Here is a 7,500-nt window from a genome sequence, read left to right as displayed (position 1 = left end):
ATTGGAGCGCGCAAAACAATTACTTCAGTCTTTTTCTGTTAACGAACAGCGCACCTTTACAAAACTGGTGCCCTATCATCGTTTCTGCCTTTGAATGAACAATAAACTGCTTTTTTTGCTACGTAATGAGCTGCTGAGGTAATAGCAATAAAGTAGCATAATAAAAGACCAATCATTACCAAAAACGTATAAAACCAAATAAATGCAAGTAACTCTCCACTAGCAGTTGCACGCGTTTTCTTGCAAAAATAGCGTTCCTCTTGCGATTGCGATGTTTATCAGTAAGCAGATGAAATCTTTTTATAATCGTACGTGACACGACTCAGGAATCTTCCTTTCTACAACCTATCTTGCCGACCAATTTTCTCCACTTTTCCGTTCTCGAATTTGTCTAGCCCCAAAATATATCTCGAGAAAATCGGACAGTCACATTAGTTGTCAATCGTATTAAGAGATAGTTGATGTAAAATAGTGCCTGACCGAAGTTCGTTTACAAAAATCAATCTTAGTTAGCAAAACTTCATTGGTTACATTATTGCACATAGGCCAAAACACTTATAGCAAGTATCTATAGCAGACAGAAAATTGTTAACTAAGTCTTGCGCATTTCCAATCCTCATTCAACCTCAGTTTGTTGATAGTTGTACCTAGAATTTGTCTAATAATGCTACCAATTGCAACCATTTTGTGTGCGGAGAGGATGTCAAAACATGCATACATGATCTGTTCCAAGTTCCTGACTCTCCTAATTCAGCCTTGCGAGTCCCTTCATGCGTTCAATATCTTATTCAAATTCCAATAATTTTCCATACCTGCTGCTGCTGTTGAGTTCTGCAAATTAAAATGCTCACTTCTTCAGTTTTCAGTGGGGATTTCGCCGAAAACTGTGTCGTACATTTGTTTCTCAAATCTGTCTTCCGCAAATTCCTTCGTTTGTATGTAAACTGCTTCTCTTCAGTAAACTCGAAGTTGAATCGATTATTAACGTTCACTCCCACCTTTTTCCCAAACACGGTTTGTTATCGTTTCATTCTCTGAAAAATAAATAAAACTGCCTAATTCTTTTATATATACCTATATGTACACAATACTTGTGTGTATAATCATCTTTCTATAAATATTGTGTAATTTTTTTATTTTACACATTTGCTTATATGGTGTGCAGTCACGAATGCACGCAACGCTTTTTGTTATAACCGACTATTTCCGTTGCATTTTTGCTTCGTTTTCCCATCAATCTTCAACCAGTTCTCTTTGTCATTTTTACTTTGATTACTGCTTGCCGGTTTGACGGTGTATACTTTCGTTTAATTTGTGTTTAGGAATTATGGCCATCTTGTTGTTCTTGGGTTGCTAAAAGATGAATCGCACTCATATTCCGAAACGATATATCGCAAAAACGATTGATACGATTTTTTGTAGTGGATAAAATTTGATATTATGTAGCTCTGAAATGTGTGCGTTTGTGATACCTCTCTCTCTCTCTCTCTCTCTCTCTCTCTCTCTCTCTCTCTCTCTCTCTCTCTCTCTCTTGTTTGATTGTTACTCTCTTTCTAGTCGTTCATTTCCTAAAACTGTTCATTGTATTTCATAGCCACGACAAAGAACTGACTGATAGGGCAATCTTAAGGGCTTCTACCATGAAATGAATTCCCTAACCTCTGGGTGAAGGGAAAAGGAGGATAAATTGGTTATGGAAGAATTCTGAAAAACACTAATTTGGCAGAAAATAATCAAATTATACTGTTGAAAGTTTATAGGAGAAATACTAGTAACCGTCAAGAAGAGCTGATGTTCGTAATCTGAAAAAAGGAATCAATTGCTGCTTATGACTTTCCATTGTTAGGCAAAAATTTGTCGGAAACTAACAACCACACCACATATTTCCTACAAGTCCGGTTTAACAGTGTTGCAAACTTACAGTGTCTGCCTTAGACCATGCACACTAATTGCATTTTGTTCAATTATTCATTGAGTGTTTTTATCGTTCTACCAATAATTTATTGTTCCTACTTTTAATGTTGCCAGAAAAGTACACTTAAGTTTGTTCTTTGTATATTCACATTCTTCTTGTGAAACTACGCTGACGCGATCAATATTTGGATTACATTCAACTTGAATTTCTTTTCCCGTGTGCTTCTTCGGCACTACATAAGATTGAAGCATCCCTTTCCGCCAATATCCACGATTAAACGAAGTTAATACAATAAAATATTATTTATTTTCTGGGAGGCGAATGATAAAAAAAAATAGTCAAAAGCAGATGTGGTTGAGTTGGAATACCTTACAAAATCGACAGCTGCATGGTGGATATTTGTATTACGTACGTATTCTGAGCAATATGCTTTTCTTTAAAGAGATTGTTTCTCTTGCCCGAGCTAAGATACAAATTATAACTAAGCCCAATTTTTGGTCCCAGTGTTGGCTTCCACAAGCAAGAACCATTCGCGCTCTACAGTATAGATTGTTTTTAACGCGAAGAGTTACTACAATCGTTTGCATAAGAATTATGTATCCGACACTTTGATAGCGCAGAACACATCGACAGAATAAAAATAATAGTTTATTGAGCCAACAATTTGTTTTCAAATACATTGAATTTTAGCTTTGTACCGAAATGGGGTTTCATGCAAGGCATTCGCGGAAATCTACCACAATATCACATAGCGTGACATCGCTCAACTCAAAACACAAAAAACTAAGAAGTCAACATGTATGTTATTGCTCTCTTTGTAACCTTTACCAATTGTCCAGCAGAGTTGTCTATAATATAATATAAATGAAAACGATACATGTAAGACAGTACATATAATTGCACGTTGATGTGTGTAGATCAAGGTTTTCATTTATAATGTTATTTATGAAAAGATTATGCCTTTTTAAGTTTTATGGCGTTTTAACATTGCTGCTTCATTCTATCTACAGCCATGATTCCGTAGCATGGGAAACCATCTGCACTGACAAAATACTGAGAGTTAGGGTTCAACCAAGTAAACCAGACGATACTACCGTCAGTGCAATTCATTATCGTAAAGGTTTGAGCAATCTTTTAATTTGATTTCAAAGATTTTTCACTAAGGTATTCGGTTAGCTCAAAGAGGGGCATATGTTCCTTTCGATTTCAAATCTCTATTCCGATACACTGGCTTCTTCTTTCTTCACATCTTTCGTAAAGTTCCAACTCAATTGCAAAAGGTGACTGAAAGCAGGTAAAATATTGTTTGGTGGCGAGTACGCTAGTGTTGCAAGAACCATAGTGGCACATAACAAAACTTCTGATATTAGAATGGTTGCTTAACTATTTGTTCTAACGCGTGGTAGAACGTATGATCTCGTATCTTAAAATATATTATAAATATATTTGTTTTCAACATGGTTTTCATCGTACAATATCTCTCTTTTGTTTCCATCTTATAGGTTGGCTATTTGCGCTACATTTTTTTTTCTACAATTGCAGTTGCGTAATTTGAATGTTTTAATGTTTCTGCTCTACTGTTGGACAACTAAACTAACATCCATTTTCAGCTCAATGGGAAAAGCTGTCTAAGTGTTACCAAAACAGGGTAGTAGCTTTGGTAAACACAGCAATGAATTCCTTTCTTCATTATTAGCACATTAGAATGATGTTGCAAGATGCATTTGGGGTATTAGATGCAATAATTATTTAATGCTTAGATAATCGAAATTCGAAAAGTTTTTGCTACAAGTCGATTAAAAAGTATTGCAAGTATTTACATTTAATCCTCTATCAGCTGAATAGGAGGAGAGCTCTTATTGTTAAGACTTTGAATTACAGCTTTACCAAAGTATGGAAGCTGCAGGTGGAACATTGTTTTCAGCTTTAGCACATGATAGCGGGTTTCTTTATTGAACGCGAAATGCACCAATGCACAGTTATTGGATTACTTCACTTAAGCTGTTCAGGAGTTACTGTTTAGGAGTCTGTAATCACACAATTTGCAAGGCAATGGAATGTTGCCTCTATTGACTATACATTTTCTGCTCTTATATTACTTACTGGAATCTTTATTGATAGGAAAATTGAACGAAATCCATGGCGACAATTTGTAAGCACTTTAGATTTGCCTGCTGGAATTGCGGGAATCAAATACATTCATCTCGAGCATTCTTATGCCGACATCTAGTGCTATCCATGGTCATTGAGCACCAGATTCATATGCTGTAAGCTGGATATTTTTGGATGGCATCTACTCAAAAGATTCACCATAAATTTATTGGTTAGAGATTGACCAAAATCTTAATGATGCACTATCATCTTCCTGTGAAAGATGGCGCTGATGATCGGCAGGCACATATGATTGCAAAGGTGAAAACCATGGTTCAGCATATCAGTCTTGCTATAACAGCGTTGCTGCGATAGATAAAAACATATTATACCAAAAAGAGATAGTAGATCATTAGATCTGGCCGTTTTTTTTATCGTCTGAACCCACAATTTAGCGAAGGGATATACTGGGTAGAGTTTACGTTACAATTAAGTCACGCTACTTTCCGGATTATTGAAATAGTATTCAGCAGCTACAAAGTTGGAGTAGGTTGTTTTTGCCATAGTTTGACAATCAAATCATTTTCTTAATTTGCCAGCAAAATATGTGTATTGTATTTCAATTTAAAGAAACTCAAAACCAAAAAAATCCAAGCTACATAGAACGTGCATACTGGTTATCAATAGTGTTTTGACTTTCGACCAACTGAAAGCTAAGCAAATATCACAATTTTCACAACAATTTTCCTCAGAATACAACTGCCGTATGAAGCACTGTTTGGCCTACGCATGATACTCATACGATCCCGCAGCTTATGCTATATCAAACACGCGAAGGACTCGAAAGACTCGAAGACAAAGGATTCGTTCTGTAGTGCAATGTAATTTTTATCGTACACTTTACGTTTTCACTCAAAATATCTTTTTGCCACAGTAATATCGTGACTGCTCTTCGAGAAACTAGCTTATGAGGCGAACGAAGGTACTTTCAAAGAAGCAAAAGAGCGCCACTGAACAACAAAAGGAGCCACGGTATTAAACTCCGCGGTAATAACGTTAACATTGCATATTGTTACAAACTATTGTTTTCCGTGTTCCGGTTGAAGGCGTTACGACGGAAGGTGTTTTAATATTCGTTAAAACGACTAGTCGTTTTTTATTTTGTTTTTGGTCAGTCTGTGTTTCAACACTCTGCAGGAAGGATGTCGGTCTTGCACGTAACGTTAATAGTGGTTTTTCAATCGACGATTCGCTTTTTATATTGTGCTCAGATAATTGGATACTTACAAACACAATATATTGCAAAAGGTTGAAATTCAACCAGGGATTGGTTCAATGATAGTAAAAGGGTGTATGGGTGGCATCTGTTTTCCCCTTTTTTTTTGTTCCCACGTGCTAATGGTTCAGTTTCGTAAACGGGCGGATGAAACGGAAGGAATACACTTCATAGAAGACGATGCAACATTTTTGTTCCATGTTCGTTTTGCTTTGGACAAGAGTTCATTTCCATTTCCTACGCACTTTTCTACAATTCCAATACAGAAGTATTTTTGATGATATTTCAACGAAATATTATTGGAAGGTCAAGTGAGAATTGGATGGCTCGTGATTGTTCAATTGTTGTCGTTTTAACTTCGCATCCGCATGCATTAATGTTTTCATCCTCATCCCATGCGGTATTTTCATACATTATCGACGGAGAATATAGTATTCCATTTGGCTTTGTGTTAAAATGCTTTAAAACACATGAGCTCATAGCTTGATCATTTGGTTTGATTTGTGCATACAAATGTGGACGCTGCTGTTTTTAGTTTAAATTTCTGATGGAGTTTTCTTTTCCCCCTTTTCCCCATTGGCTACGGTCAGATATTGGAATTCACCTCTATACCTTTAATTTGAAGATAATTGAAGTTGCGCAATTTCTATCTGACGGATTTTTTTCTGTATGGTGGGAATGCTTTTGTTCCACTAATTAAGCATCCTTGGCACATTTTTTTTTACACCAGAAAACAAAATCCACAAACAAAGCACATAAGCGGCCCCTGCCGGAGACAACTTGAATGGTAGCACAACTGGGCGCTATTGTCAAGACGGTAGTATTCTGTTGGCACGGGCGTATTCGATTCGAACAGTTGGGAGAACATTGATTTTAGCTGTTTAGTTCGTGCACAACCTTGCGACAGCTGTCACCATATAAGCTAATTATTCGCAATCGCTTCCGGAACCTATCAGCATGCAACTCTCCTCCTCCCTCTCCGCCTTCCACACCCTTCCAGGGAGGATATCGATGTTTCTTGGGAAATGTTGGTTCCTAATGAGCGCTGGAAAAACGATTGAATTCATTTCTTCAATTTATACAATCCTCGTATTGCCGCGTTATATCTTCATGCCGGACGACGATGTTTAATTATTGGAAATGATCAGCGTTTCTATTTGACGAGTTTTCTGAATTATATGGGCAACAAAACAAATAAACATATAAAATAAATAAATGTTTCCGCAAGCAGCAAAAGTAAAATGATAATTTATATCCAAATTCATTGATAGCGAAATCACATTCGCACCAAGTATACAATTACACATACGCACACTCACACACTTGAAATAAGTCAAAAGTTTAACAAAACGATATCAACCCAAAAACATCGAAATAGAAAACAAAAACATACGCCTACACGCTTTGCTAATCAATCAGGAAGTGTCTACCATCCGATAAGCACGTACACCGATGACTGACTGACAAACCCTTTTTTTAACTAACAAATTAACTAACTACCTGTCTTCACTGATCACTGAAACGGTAGAAAATCGAACCTGGAAAGCAGAGACGAATTTCTGGGCGAAACAGAAGTCAAAACTCAAACATAACAAATATGCGATTGGCGGTAACGTGGTAAGAAGGATCGTCATATTTAGTATATTAGCTCTCAGATCATTCTGCCGGTAATAACGCACCAAGGGTACTCTCATTACAGAATACCAAGGCAATTTAAAGTTTGCGCTTTTTGAGCACGATTATGCTGACGGTCTCTTACCTAGCCTAGTTGATCCTTTGTTATCTCTATCTGTTTTGTTGCCTTTCACAATCATCCTCCTTTCTTCTTTCTTCCTGTTCATCTCTCTCTCTCTCTCTCTCCTTCGCTGTTTGCTCTTTCATTCCATTATCCAAACAAATCTGGCAAATCTAGCGAGTGGCTTGATTTGAACCAAGCTCTCTCCGTTTCGTTCTCTTCTTTCGTTTCTTCGATTCATTGTTTCAGAGTGGCACTAATATCCCATTTTCCTTTCGTTTCAGCTCTTCCATCGATTCAAATCATCCCTGCCCTATGTTATCCTTTGCATTACATACAAACAAAATAAGAAGAATAATATAAACAAATGGCGCGGGGTGTGCTCCTAGTTTAATGTTTTTTTTTCTTTCATCTACTAAGCATATTAACATTACAACTGAAACAAAACTTATACTGTTGTAGTTACTATTAGTATTACGTTGG

The 7,500-nt window shown here is 36.7% G+C and overlaps 1 protein-coding gene across 4 annotated transcripts in view; it reads right to left on the bottom strand.

The window, feature by feature from the left end:
• Window positions 1-4,003: 4,003 nt before the first annotated feature.
• The window catches only part of LOC126578767 (RNA polymerase II elongation factor Ell), a 24,883-nt gene continuing 21,386 nt past the window's right edge, over window positions 4,004-7,500 (bottom strand). For all 4 annotated transcript variants that reach the window (XM_050241660.1, XM_050241663.1, XM_050241659.1 and 1 more), the window contains exon 11: window positions 4,004-7,500. This exon is cut by the window's right edge and continues 1,803 nt beyond it. The gene's annotated coding sequence lies outside the window, so the exon portion shown is untranslated.

This window comes from Anopheles aquasalis, chromosome 3 (assembly GCF_943734665.1).
Source record: "Anopheles aquasalis chromosome 3, idAnoAquaMG_Q_19, whole genome shotgun sequence".
NCBI lineage: Eukaryota > Metazoa > Arthropoda > Insecta > Diptera > Culicidae > Anopheles > Anopheles aquasalis.
This window is presented reverse-complemented; position numbering and strand designations above follow the sequence as displayed.